The following is a 14,958-nucleotide window of genomic DNA, read 5'->3' as shown; positions in this document are numbered from 1 at the left end:
CTCAAAGGTTGCCAAGAGTAGTAACTTATTTCCATTGTTTAAAGCTGATGTGGCCTGATACATGTGGAAGTCCCAGGTTGCCAAATGGTTCCTAGGTACATTCTTAGGAACAGCATACACATATAATCAAGGCCAAGTGGATTACCAAGTTGTTAAGATATTCTCTATCCTTGCATGCCACAAAGGATCAGAGAAGGGAGACAGAGAGATAATCCTTTGCACTCATGAATATGAGCTGTACCCACAAACTACTGGCAATGGGACTACATGGAGATGCCACAAAGAAAAAGGTGCCTTTGAGAAGGTGATACCATTAAGTGATTGGATATTCTGGTACTAGATTCTCCTGGCCCCTAGCTTCACGCACCCACTGAAAAGTCAAAGTACTGAGTCATACACCACAGTGCCTGTTCTATCTCTTCTGGGTAACCTGGGTCTCCAGGTTATGTGTTCCTATTGCTGTGGTTAACGAGCAAGAGGATGTTGTTTTCTGGTCCTCACACAATCTCAGAACAAGGCAGCCACTGTGTATGCTTTCCACGTGGTGGTATAGCTTGATTGTCAGACTGACAGGTTCTAGAATCTACAAGGCAAGCCTCTGAGAATGCCTGTGAAGAGGTTTCTAGAATGTTAATTGAAGTGAGAAGACACAACCTAAAGGTAGGTAGCACTGTTCCATAGCTTGGGGTCCATGAATTAATAAAGGAAAGTGAGCTAAGCACCAGCATTCATCTCTCTCTGCTTCCTGACTATGGATTCAAAGTGACTAGCTGCCTTATACGCCTGCCATCCTACTGTCCAGTGGATAGGATTTAGCATCACCGTGTAAACACAGCTCAGGCTGTGTATAAGAGAGAGGGAATTTTTTATATTAGGTAAATTGTAGTGGGAAGACCTACCCTGGCAGTGGACGGCACCATGGGCTAGGGTCCTAAACTGTGTAAAATGAAGGAAGTTAGCCGAGCACCAGCATTCATCTCTCCATGCTTTCTTGACAGTGGACGTGATGTGGCCATCTGGCTCATGCCCCTGCCGTCATGCCGTCCCCACCATGATATGCTGTACCCTCAAGCTATGAGACAAAATAAACCTTCCCTTCACTAGATAGCTTTTATCAGGTATCTTGTTACAGCAGCAAGAAAGTAACTAATACACTCCATTTTACCAGAGCATGCCCATCACTCGCCTAGAGCCCTGCTTCTTTCAAGTGCATCGATCACCCAAATCTGTCACTATTTATCCCACAATGGAGATCCAAGTGCACACATCTGAGAGAGGCCAGTTTTCTTTCCATATTTCCAACACACATTATCTTCTCTTGACCTGAACACTTGTTGACCTCCTCTGATAATGAACTATCCCAGTGATTAAGACCTCCCAAAGGCTTGATATTTGCAAGGGTTAGTGGCTTCTCAGAGAAGAGAAGTTACCAACACCAGAAAGGTATTGGTAGGGAAGGATCCATTTCAAACCCAGGTCTGGGTTTTTATCTTTCTTTCTTTCTTTCTTTCTTTTTTTAATTCATGTACTTCTTTGTTTATCATCCTTTTCTTGTTTGAGAAAAAGAAGAAGACAGCAGGGAAACTTTAGCTTTGGGCTTTTATTTTGTTAGTTGGCTATTTCTTGACATTTCCAAAAAGCTTTCAGGCTAACTGGTATTTTTATTCTAAAGGTATTTCCAGCTACTCCAGCCCACTGGCTCAGGCTTAGCTAATTAAGCTCACAAAATGAGGAAGTATATAAAAGTTCATTGCAGAACTGTGGGCTGAGATGAGTCTGCATGCTAGGTGAGCACGTTGCTCAACAGGAGACTAATGGCAGACCACCAAGGCACATGTCCAGCATATCCCTGGGCAGTAGCTGATGGAGCTGCATGGTGAAATTCATGGGGCAAAAGACTGTTATTTGGAACATGATGCATCATGATTTGCTTTCCAGTGTGAGATAGCTCCCTCTATAGTCTCCCTCCCCCCCCCCGTGTGTGTGTGTGTGTGTGTGTGTGAGAGAGAGAGAGAGAGAGAGAGAGAGAGAGAGAGAGAGAGAGAGAGAGAGAGTTTGTGTGCATACAAGTATACAAGAGTATAGATGAGCATGTATATGTGTGTGCTTGCATGTGGAAGCAGATTATTAGGAGCCAGTACCACTTCTCAGGGGTTTTCCATCTTGTTTATTAAGACAGAGTCTCCCATTTAGACATGAAACTCAGCAATCAGACTCACCAGGGAGGTCCAGGGATCTGCCCATCTCTATACAACACTGGGATTACAAGCACATGCCACCATGGCTTGCTTTTTACATGGGTAATGGGTATCAAACCCAGGTCTTAATGCTTGACTAGCATGCAGTTCACTGATTGAGCTAACGATGTACCAAGCAAGTACTAGAGGGATCTCAATAACTCTGTCAACTGTGTTTAAATAAGCATTCACGAGTTTCAGAGAAGACTAGGTGTCCATAGGACCATACATTTCATTAAATAAATATGTGATGTTCTAAACCACAAGGGTCAGCTCTTACCAGCCCTCTTATGCTGTGTGCTATTGAATGAAGACGCTCTCAGAGGAGGTGTTGTGTCACGTGGTCCAGAGGAAGAAACCAGTTCTGTCAGGTGAAAGCCTGAGGCTGCAGAGCAAGTGTGCACGATACTTGAACTTGTCTACCCCTCACCCTTAGTGAACACTCAGGCCACTAAGGAAGACAGCAGAGGCTCTATCTGTCTGGGCTAAACCAACACTGGCTGTGAGGTAGAGAGGCCATGATGGTGTTTTATCCTTTGTTCTGCAGTGGAAACTCTCCTGCTATTGGCAATGTGGACAATATCAGCTTTGCTGGTCTCTATGAGGAGGAACAATGTTTTGTTTTGTTTTGCTTTGTTTTGCTTTGCTTTGCTTTTGATGTGAGCTCTAATGTATGCCAGACTGGCCTTTTACTCACTATGTAGCTTATAATGACATCTAACATCCAATCCTCCTGCCTCTACTTTCTGAGTGCTGAGATTGCAGGTGTGTGCTACCACAGCTGGCTTATTCAGGGAACCAACTCCAGGCCTGGCATACACTAAGCAAGCACTCTACCAACTGAGCTACATGCCCATCCTCCTTTCCTGTCCTTAGGGAACAGAGAATGGAGAAGAAAAAGGATCATGCACCCTTCCTTTAAGATCTTAAACACTTTGTGTCTATTAATGCTTATGGTTGGAGTCATCCTAAAAGCTATGGCAGAGGAGTGCCTACAGTGGTCATATCTGAACAGTCCTAGTCTGAGGGTCAGATATTCTGCTGTTTCCTTCCCAAAGCAAAGCTAACTATATCCCTTCCTGTGTAAACCTCTGCAAAGGTGCTGAGGGGACGAACCAGTTTTTAAAACACATGCCTCCTGGGCCCAGATCTGCCCATCATAGTGTTCTTCTTGTAGGTTTCTAGGACCCTCTAGATCCTTCTATTTCCCCGTCTCCCATGCTTCTCTCACCTAGAGTCCCAATAGGATGTCCTCCCCTCTGACCCACTTTCCTGGTAAGTGAAGACTTTCATGGGACATGCCCCTTGGGCTAGTGTCCAGATATAAGCGAATATATACTTGCTCAAACTATGACACCAGCCAAGGACAATACGTGCAGTAAACTTCAAACCCCTACCCAGATCTAGCCAATGGACAGAACATTCTCCAAAGTTGAGTGGAGAATGGGGTCTGACTCACACGAACTCTGGTGCCCCATATTTGACCATGTCCCCTGGATGGGGAGACCTGGTGGCACTTAGAGGAAGGATAGCAGGCTTCCAAGAAGAGACTTGATACCCTATGGGCACATACAGGGGGAGGAGGTCCCCCTCAGTCACAGTCATAGGGGAGAGGAGTAAGGGGAAAATAGGAGGGAGGGAGGAATGGGAGGATACAAGGGATGGGATAACAATTGAGATGTAATATGAATAAATTAATAAAATATATTTAAAAAATAAAACGCAGGCCTCATAAGTATAAAGACATAGGTTAGTCACAAAAAGCCTGTAAAAAGCCAGGCAGTGGCACATTCTTGTCATTCCAGTGGTGGTGAGATGGTGAGAGGAGACAGGTCTCTGAAGTTCTCTGACTAAGCAGACAACCTAGTTTCCTTGGTGAAATTCTAGTCTAATGAGAGACCTTGAGGTTATTCTCTGATGTGTGGCAGAGTGCTTGCCTAGTGGTCTGGCCCTGAATGTTCCTCTCCAGACTGGGCCTCTCTTGGACAGAGCCTCTGCACATAGTAGGTTCACTCTCCCTGTGCAGCTTCCTCCTTCCTCTTTGCCTTTCCTCCCTGGCTAGTGAGTATGTGCTTTACATCTCAGATAGATCCAGCTTCCCTTTCACACAGGAAGCATGTCCTGGCTCCAGCACATTCTTGCACGGCTCCATCTCACCGACTACCATGTATTTACAGAACTCACTAATGTCGTGATTCTACATTTCCTTATGTGATTATTTAATTCACATTTGTCTCCTCCATCTGCACTACAGGCTCCCATGGGAAAGAGTTTTTCATTTGCCATTTGCTTTTGATTTTTTCTCCCTTATGTTCCCAGAACCTAAAACACAGTATATGGCACATCACAGATGCTCAGTTATTATTTTTAAGCAACTGTATAACTGAAAATAATATTTTTTCTCCTGTGATGTTTGCAAGTATCAAAAAGATGCAGGAAGAATCTGTGATTCTCATTTCCAAACAGAAAGAAAAAAACATTATGGGTCTTTTCCTGGGAGGCATGAGTAAATTTCTATGCACCCTAGACAGGCCACCAACAATTGACCAAAAAGGAAAAACATCCATCCAAACCTCATTAAGTAAACCCATGGGTTTATTTGGAATGCTATAAGCATTCCCAGGAAGGGATTACTCATAAGAGCATGGGTTACTCAAAAGCAGCTGCATGTCCAATAATTCTATTCTAGAATGGGTAGCAATTTATGAAAGCTGTTTCCCTGGTGTTCCTTGTGTGACTTTTGGGCAGCTCAGACAGATACAGAGACCCTTCTTCCCACAATTTGCTACTGATCTATTACCTTGCCAAGGGGTCTTTTGAGTTTTATAAGTTTCAGGAGCTTCCTGAATCTTGTGAATTGCTTTGTTTTTGTTTTGTTTTGTTTTTTCCTCCCTAAATCTTAGGAGCTCCTTTTCTTCCCTCCAAGAGGAAATATTTCCATTGGGAGGTAATAGCTACACAACAGATGCAAACTCACATTGCACCAATGGGGATGAATTTATCTATTAACTATAAATGTGCACAAACATGTGTTTAGTGGCAATAATGCTTTTTGTTTGTAATAGTAAAAGCCAAGATCCAGCACACACTTTACTCATCAGAGAAATAGGTAGAAAAATCATTGTCCACCCACACAGTAGAAGGGCAGTGGTCACTGTAGAGAACATTGCTGGTCTTATTAAGATTTGGGAAGAGCTCTACGGTAGAATATCTAGTGGAAAAACAAGTCACAGAAGGATCCACAAAGTGATTTTTGAGATTGATCCCAGGGTCTTTCACATGTTAAGCACACATTCTACCACTGAGCTATAGCCCTCCAGCCACTTCCATGAACAGATTAGATTACTTAATTTGCATGAGAAGTTTCTTGACAAATAAATAGTAAGTGTGTAGTCATGGTAACTTCATGGGGAATGAGCTAGAGAAGAAGCTATATATTTTTTTCCACATACCTTTCTGAAAGTTTGAATTTTAGTGAGACTATGCAATACATTTTTGTTAGCACAAGCTAGTTGTTTTCAAAACTCAGTTGTATAAAATGTATCCCAAAATAAGTTCATTAGCACAGTGGTAGAGAGTTTCATTATTTCTAATTACCTTTCCTTCTCAATTATCTTGAAGTTCAGCAATTCTTATTTGGAACTTGGAAGTCTGGCCCACATTTTCTCTGCAACACCAGTGAATTTTCATTAAAGGGACTTCTATATAAAGTGGTGTTTCTGAGTCTGGGTAGAGAGCTTAGTAAACTGCTTGTCATACAAGCATGAGGATCTGAATTCAATCCCCACAATGAAATTGAAAAGTCTGGGCAACAGGCTGCTGAAATAGCTCAGTAAATAAAAGCACTAACTGGCTTTGCAGATGACCAGGGTTCAGTTCTCAATGTATACACAGCAGTTCACAACTGCCTGTTAATCCAGGTCCAGGGGGGGTCTGACATTCTTTTCAGGCTTCTGTGGTACATGTAGTACACATAAACTCACACAAGCACAATAAATAAACAAACAAATAAATAAATAAATATTAAGCTGGACATTGTGGCACACAGTTATAGTCTAAGCATTGGGGAAACAGAGACAAGCATTTCCCTTGGGCCCACTGGTCCTCCACCTTAGCCATGTCAGCAGAGTCCAGTCCACTAAGAGACTCCTTCACAAAGATAAGGTGATATCTTAGACACACACACACACACACACACACGTGTGCTTATATATATGTATATATGTATATTACGTGTGTGTGTGTGTTTGTGGAAAGAGAGAGAGAGAAAGAGAGAGAGAGATTTTCATAAAGCAAAAGCCCTCTAAAATGCAAGCAAGCACTCCAATCACCCAGTATAATAAATAGCATTAGTCTGCATTTGCACACACCAAAGCTGGCCTAGATGAAGTGAGCCAGGTAAGTTCCTCCCATGAGCTTGCACCTCCAGAAGGAGAATCTGTGCCTGAATGGAGCCAGTGTTTCCCCACACCTCTCTTTAGTGCGGCAAGTAAATTCTTAGGTTGAGTTGCCAAAAGCTAGTTACTCCAGAAATAAATACAGACCCAAAATATGACAAATCTCCCTGTGATAACCATATGGAGTCTGCCCACAGTGGGTTTCGGAGGAGAGAGGAATTATATAACAACACACCATGGTGTAGTATAGCTTGAGTCCCTGACTTCATAAATAACAAAACCACCCCAGGTGCTGCCTTAAGTGAGCTGTGACGGATAGTCACTTCCTCCAGCTCTGTGGCTGTCCACCATCTGGTACGCCAAGAGCTGACAGAACAGACACGGCAAAGGGCCTCCTTCCCTGTGTCCTTCCCCGTGTGCTCTTCAGATCGTCTACACTGGTGAGGCAATGGTGTGGCCGTTCCTAAACAGAAGCTCTCCAGAAGTGTTTCCATCCCCTCCTCCCCTCTGCACTCAACCATGTTTACCTTTCCCGATGTTTCCTCGCATCTTTGAAGCAGATGGCAGTGAACACATGACCTATTACTCAGAACCACAACTCGATGCCAAGGAAGAGGTGACTCTGCGAACAGAAGACAGCTGCGAGAGAGGCTCTGAGCCTCTGTGTTAGAGAAGTCCCAACAGGTAGCAGGCCGTGGAGCAAAGTTGACATGTAGCAACTTCCTCTGAAGTTCTGTAAGAAGTCTCAGAAAGTCTCTAAAACTGACCAGAAGCACAACCTCCTCCCAACTTGTATAAGCAGTAAGGACAGCTGAGGAGACGGAGACCCAGCCAAGCTACCTTGAAGAGGCACTGACCAGTGCATAGAAGGCTCTTTTGTCTATTGAGCCATGAAGAGAGCTCCAGGCTTCCAGCTCCATGAGCCATCACCCGGGCTAGGCTGAGCTCTCAGAGTCTGAGTTATCCATGTTCCCGTAGGTAACCCCTCAGCCTTCTCCCTTAAAGAGCCCCCAAATAAATTCATCATTTCCCTGGGTTGGATTTTGATGGCACTTTTACTTTGGCTCCCTAATAGAATGCTTGTTCGCATCTCCATGGCAAAGACATAGCAGAAGGCCAGCTGGGTCAGTGGCTTTTCCTCCAGGGGGCTGTGTTTTAACACCACTCCTGGCAGGGTGGGGAGGGAGGGATAGGGCCCTTCCCATGGAGCCCCTGCAGAGCTTGCACGCACTTGTGTGTGTGTGTGTGTGTGTGTGTGTGTGTGTACTCCACTTAGCTCCCACAGTCCTCTTCTCGCAAAATCTCTGGGCACTCTCTTTTTGAAAAGCACTATTCCAGAGCCACATACTTGGCTTGACAAAGCTTCTCGTGCTGAAAGAAAGAGGAAACTATTTGTGCTGCACAGCGGAGACTTTGCTTTGCATTTCCTTCACTTAGTTCATTCTATAACCTGCATGTTTTCGCCAAAATATATTTTCCTTTGCCCTGAGGGAAAATATACACTTTAAACATACAAATAAATAAAAGCTAAGTTAGCCCAATATTAAGGTAAGTTGGAAAACTCTGCTAATGTAGACGACCTCTGATGTCCTTTCAGAAGTGCACTTTAAATGAGAAGTTTTATTGTATTATTTATTAGTGCATAATTTGTGCTGCTTAAAATAACAATATCACCAATAAAAATACCCTCTGGAGCTGGGGAGATTTCTAAACCCATTAAGTCCTTACCACATAAGCATACACACTTGAGGTTAGTCCCCAGGAGCCAGGTAAACAAGTCTGATGTGATGGTAGATACTGGTAATCCCAGTATCAGGGAGGTAGAGCTAGGCAGAGTGCCTGGGTAGAGTTGTCCAGCCAGCATTGCTTACTCTGAAAGACTGTGGCCAATAAAAACTATCTCAGAAAACAGGGCCCATGGCCCCTGAGGAACAGCCCCTGAGTTGGCTGGCTTCTTGCCTCCACAGAAATGCACATCCATATGAATATATGCAGATACAAACACACACAAAATCCCCTGGAAACAATTGTAACTGAAAAGTACAGGAATCCGCTTAAGAGAGCCTCCTGAACATATAGATACACAAAATAGTGCTGATCGGGCTATCTATGCACTTATATCTCAGAATTATGGGCCAAGTCATCAAAAACACACAAGACAGAAACAAAAGAAAATGGATTTAAATCTTTCCTCTTGCTACATGACATCTATACAACCTTAAGTCCGGTAAACTCCCCAAGATTCTGTTTCTTCACCTATCCACTGGAGATAGAAGAAGACTGCCACCATGGTTTGTCACCTAAGGGTTCATGTGCTAGACTTGATCCTCAGTGTGGTGATGCTGGGAAGTGACACAACTGTTCACCTGCTGCTTAATGGAAGGTATTTAGGACCCAGCAGGATCTGCCCTCACATGGGACTAAAGCAGCTGCCCTGGCATAGCTGAGATGTCTGAAGGGCACAAGTTGCTACAAGCCCAGTTTCTGATTGCTCTCTGGCTTGTGTTTGATGATGTGACCACTTGCAACCACATACACACTCTAGTCACCATGAGCTCCTCATCAAAGCCAAGAAAGGCTGTGAGGTAAATAACCTTTCCTTAAAAAAAAAAAAAAAAGGTAACTTACCCAGGACATTCGCTAATAGCAATAAAAAAATACATTGGAATACAGAAACTTACCTTGTTGATGATATGTGCTAACTTGTCCAAACCATGTGTTTATGCCCAAGAGTTTCAGAGCTGGAGGCAGAAACTGGGCCCTAGCATCCTTAAAACATCCTGGAAGCCTAACAGACCAATTAAATAGGCAAGGAAGAGTGAAAAGCAGAGAAAGGAGGTTGATTCAATGTGGTCACATGGGGAAGGGAAGTAATTCATGTAAAGCAATGCTTCCCATAATGAGACCTGTGCATAATTAAGCAGTCTTGGTCAAGGTGTGGTCCTGCCCATCACTGACCTATCATTATCTCAGCCCCAGTCTCTCCTGTGAGGTGTTCTGACACATTGTCAGAATTATTTGTAATCTATTCCTGGGAAATACGCTTCTGGCTGGCACCAGGGGCCTTGGCTTTTGGCTTCCCACAGCTTGAGACCTGGAGAAATGCCAATTTCTTATGGCTCCCCTGTCTTAAAACTGTGATAACTAAAGTGAGGAGCACAAATGTCTCCCTTGAGAATAGCTTTGCTCCTACCAGGATAGTTACAAAATGTGACCTGAAAAATCATTTGGAATCCATAAGAAAGAGAAAAATGCAGGATTGTCCCTGACAGCCCCAGGCTGCAGAGCTGTCGAAGTTCTCTGTGCTCCCCAGGGCATGGCATCAGCCAAATTGGCATTGCAGGGAGTCACAGCTGCCACTGTCCTCCTGCAGCTCAGGAGTGGAGTTCTATAGAATGCTGTAGAGCCAACAAAGTGCACTGGCAAGAAGTCAGCTAGAGACATGTGCTCCATCCTCAGTGTGTCCCTGGGAGCATCCCGACCAGGAGGCTGGTAAACTAATAGTGACAGGCACAGGGAGGCCTAGACCAACTTCTCTTGAGGCACATAGAGACCTTAAGAGCAGAGGACTCTATCATAACACCCCAGCTCCCTGCTCCATCCATCTCATCCTGACAACCAGGGGTTTCAGCTGGGGTTTCCTGCAAAGGAATCCTGGTAGACTCCAGACTGCTTCCAAGTCCTCAGTACCTGCAGCCCCTTTAAGTACTGACAGGCACCCAGCTGGGAGCACCAGTCATGAACCTCTAGCTAGCAGGCTTCCTGGTACCTGAGTTTCTTACCTGGGGAAGTGAGTTTCTAGGTATACAGGCTCAGACACATCAAAGGAGTGCTGGTGGTCACAACTCCTGCTCCCCATTCCTTCCCTACTACCTGCTGGGGAATTGGTGAGCCTGACTACAAGCTCCTTCTGAACTCTTCCTCAGCGATGTATAAGCAGGGACCACAACGTTGCCATGTGGCTCAGGTCCTCTTCCGGCTCCTAGTATAGTCTTTCCATCTCTAGCACTGGGGCCTGATGTCTCTTCAAACCCCCTAGGAGGCTAGTGTGTCTACCTGCCTGCCTGTTTCTCTGTCCATGGTGCTAATACATCTTGTAACAAACTTCTTACCTCTGACAATTTAGTCCAGTGTCCCCGTTGAGTCTCATACCCAAGACCTTGGAAAATCTAAATGAGGGAAGATCAAATGTCAGCTAGGCTGTGACAAGCTATGGTGTGGCTGCAGTGCTGCTAGTCTACAGTTTGGAGACCCAGGATCCTGGTGTAAGGAAGTCGATCTCACGTCTATCTGTTGCTGAGATAAAACACCGTGACCAAAGCATATAACAGCAGAAAGCATTTAATTTGTATATTTATTGTTTCAGAGGGTTTGGGTCCACAATAGCAAGAGTTGGTAGAAGGAACAGCTGAGAGCTCACATCTTGATCTGCACGTTGGAGGCAGAGAGAGCTAACTGGGAATGCTGTAAGCCTTTTGAAATCTCCAAAGCCTAACCCTAGTGAAATATTTCCTCCAATAAAACCACATCTCTTAATTCTTCCCAAATAGTTCCATCAACTAAGGACTAAATATTCAAAGATATGAGAATAGAGATCACTCTTATTCAATCCAGTGTATTCTAATCTTCAGATTATGCTAGAATCCTAAAGAAGTAGGTTCTAACACTGGAGACGGAATTCAGGATAAATGAACTTGCAAGAAAGAGTGAGAACAAGCAAGCAAAAAACCCAAAATCTTTCTTCTTCCATGTCCTTTTTATGTAGGTTATCACCAGATGCAGTCCAGTTTTAAGGTGAGTCTTTGCACCTCGAATGATCCAGTAAGAAAAATCATTCATAGGTAAGCCCCACTAGCTGAATTTAAGTTGATTCCAGTTGTAGCCAAATTAACAACAAGAATCAGCCACCACACCCATCCTGAGCAATCAAAAAGGCAGCAGTGGCCATGTCTAGACCAGGACACAGAGGAGTTTGAGGGGTCACCATCTCTTTCAGGAACACTTCCTAATGACTGGTCTTATTGTGCAGGGTATCCCACACCATGCGCTTAATGTCTGTATAAATTCTGAGGTGAACACTGCATTGCACCCTCTTGTCTGGTAAAGGCATCAATGCTTAGGTTGCTGTGTAATGACCCTGGCAGGAATGAAGACATTCTAAAAAGACACTGTGCATCTTGCTTTGACTATCAGACTGTTGAGATGGTTGAAACAATTGTTCCTATAGAACTGGAATTTCTCAAGGCATGAACTACCTACACCTGTGATGCAAGCTTCAAATCTAATCAGAAAGTGGTTGGTTCTTCTTATCCTAGGCTTCCATTATAACCTATCATGTGCAACAAACTGCTTTATTTCACACATCTTTAATTACTCTCTTCCCCAGTGTTACATTGTACTAAGTCTTGGAGCCATTTAGAAGAAATGAATATGGAAGATTCCAAGATGGTGGCACCTAAGACATGTGGTGTCTGATCTACAGGGAGGAGAAAGAGGATGCTACTGGGGGCCACGGACCACAGTGTCTAGAGATCACTGGATGAAAGAGGTCCACACAGTGCAGACCATAGGCAGGTCTGACCTCTGGTCATCCAACAGCCCATGGAGGACAACAGTCCCCAGAGCCTGGACCAGAGCCTGGACCAGAGCCTTCCTGCAAAATAGTAGGAACTCGGTATATCGGACTGAACACCCAGCAGGAAGCATCAGAGTTCCTGACCTAGGGAAATCTTGGGGAAATGGGTGGATCTATCCTCAGACAGACTGTACCCACCTTGCACCAGTCCACAGAATGCCCACATGCCACACAGAAGCCCAGATGGCTGTGGACTCATTGTCCAGCCACAGTAGCATGGTCGGAGCGGGGCCAGGCAGGAGCCTAGCTGCTGGCCCCAGAGGATTGTCCCGGCACAATTGGTTATAACAGACTCAACCTAGTCAAGCTCCACAGCCTAACAGGGACCCCACACTCTCAGGAGAGGCTGGGCAAGCTGGGGGCAGAAATCTAGCCAACCAACAACAACCAGAAGGCAATAGCTGCTTTATCCCTGGCAGGCAAAACCTAGGTCCCACTGCCTGGTTGGAGCTGGCAGAAACCTAAACAACTACTACAAGCCATCAGAGGTTCAGAAACTCTAGGATGATCTGAGCCTAGGACCCAAAGCCCCAGGGCCTAAGGGCATGGTATTCAAAGACTAGCCAAAGACAAGATAACTGGCTATACATACACTACCTCAAATCAATACTGGAGCTGCAGAACACCAGCACTTACCTTGGCCGGCCCAGTGGGGAGCCCAGGTTGTGAAGCAAAGTCTCCAGGAGCCAAATCTAAATCACCTGCCTGTCCCAGGGAAGACACAACAGGCAAAAGCCCTTGACATATAATCACCCACAACAAATTATGCTCAACAGCCAGTGAAGGACAACCAGAATATCCTCCCAACATCAGAGAAAGCAAGATGACTGATGGCCAGTGTAAAAACATGAATAACAAAAAACAAAACAATATGGCATCTCTAGATCCCAGCTACCCCAAAGAAGGCAACCCGGAGAACTCAAACAAAATTAATACACAGGAAAATGACCTCAAATCCTTAGTAATGAAGATGATAATGGAAGAAATTAATAAAATCTTTAAATAAGTGCAGGAAGATGCAGCCAAACAGGTGGAAGACATAAATGAGGCCTATAGAGAAGCACTGGAAACTCAGGAAAACAAACAATCAGATGAAGTAAATCAATAAAACCGTTCAAGATCTGAAGGCCTATAGAGAGGCACTAGAAGAAACTCCGGAATATACATATAATAAGATGAAGGAAATCAATAAAACAATGATACAGACACAGACAAAAGAAAAACAGGAATGAGAGAGCTTAGAGAAGAAAGCCAGTAACACAGAAGCAAGCTTCTTTAACAGAATCCAAGAGATGGAGGAACTTACCTTGGGACTAGAAGCTACAATCATAGATCTTGAAGCAACCATCTAAGAAGATGCAAAATCTAAAAACTGTCTGACACAAAACATCCAAGAAACCAAGGACACCATGAAAAGGAAAAACCTGAGGATAGCAGGCATTGAGGAAAGAGAAGATGCCTGACCCAAGGCCCAGAAAATATTTTCAACAAAGTCATTAAAGAAGATTTCTTCAACTTAAAGAAGGAGATGCATATAAATGTACAAGAGGCCTACAGAAAACCAAACAGAATAGACCAAAAAAGAAAATCTTCCTGAGATCCAAGATGGCAGCCAGCAGTGTGGACTGTGTTTAGAAGCTCCAGTAAACAATTCAGGGAATTGCACAGAATTCTGAACCAGGAACACCGAGGTCCCCACACCACTGCAGCAGGAGTGCTCAGAAGTTCGAAGGGGCCAGGGTGCAGAGGACCTGCATGCCCCTCACACAGGACGAGCACGGATTTTCTCGGACCAGAACAGCAGTGGCGGCAGCGGCGGCAGCGGAGGCAGAGGCAGTGGCTGAGGTTTGCAGCTCGGAGCCCTCCGGCAGAGGCAATTGGTATGGTGGCCGGTGGGAGTTGCTGCGGGAAAGGGGACTTGGGGCAAGATTTGGGCCACGCCACACAGTTTGGGCTCCGTGACCCAAGCTCAACTTGGCAAACAGCTCATGCCCTGAGACCCAAACTGGATTCAGCATGCAGTTCAGCCCCAGAGACCCAAGCTCAGCTCAGTGCGCACTTCTGCCACAGAGACGCTGGCTAAGCTCAGTGTGGAGACACTAGCTCAGTTCAATGTACAGTTGGGTCCCAGAGAGCCAACCTCAGCTAAGCGCGCAGTTCCGCTGGGGAAATGCTAGCTCTGCTCAGCGCGCATTTCTGCCGCACAGACACTAGCTCAGCTCAGCGCACAGTTCAGGGTAAAAGGTTGGGAAAAAATATTCCAAGCAAATGGTCACAAGAAGCAAGCAGGTGTAGCCATTTTAATATAGAACAAAATAGACTTTCAACCAAAATTTATCAAAAGGGATGAGGAAGGACACTTCATACTCATCAAAGGTAATTCAACCAAGATGACATCACAATTCTGAACATCTATGCCCCCAATACAAGGGCACCCACATTTGTAAAAGATCTGCTAATGAAGCTTAAACCACACATCAATCCCCACACAATGATAGTGGGAGACTTCAACACCCCACTCTCACAGAAGGATAGGTCATTGAAACAGAAACTAAGCTGAGAAATAGCATCATTAACCAACATCATGAATCAAATGGATCTAACAGATAGCTATAGAATCTTTCACCCAAACAAGAAGGAATATACCTTCTTCTCTGCATCCCATGAAACCTTTTCCAAAATTGATCAC

General features: G+C 44.6%; 1 long non-coding RNA gene across 2 annotated transcripts in view; it reads right to left on the bottom strand.

Annotated features, from left to right (window-relative positions):
• Window positions 1-14,958, bottom strand: part of LOC311593478 — a 56,929-nt gene that overhangs the window by 29,542 nt on the left and 12,429 nt on the right. Inside the window, exons 1-2 of one of the 2 annotated variants that reach the window (XR_014777722.1) lie at window positions 10,747-10,789; window positions 9,316-9,422 (exon numbers count right to left, since the gene is read on the bottom strand). The exons of the other annotated variant lie outside the window; for it this stretch is intronic. This is a non-coding gene — a long non-coding RNA (uncharacterized lncRNA). Of the gene's footprint in view, window positions 1-9,315; window positions 9,423-10,746; window positions 10,790-14,958 lie in introns of those variants that run through there. 2 annotated transcript variants of the gene reach the window in all.

This window comes from Acomys minous (genome assembly GCF_964271855.1).
Source record: "Acomys minous genome assembly, chromosome: 1".
In the NCBI taxonomy this organism is placed as follows: Eukaryota; Metazoa; Chordata; class Mammalia; order Rodentia; family Muridae; genus Acomys; species Acomys minous.
The sequence above is the reverse complement of the archived record's forward strand: the minus strand, read 5'-3'. Positions and strand labels throughout refer to the sequence as shown.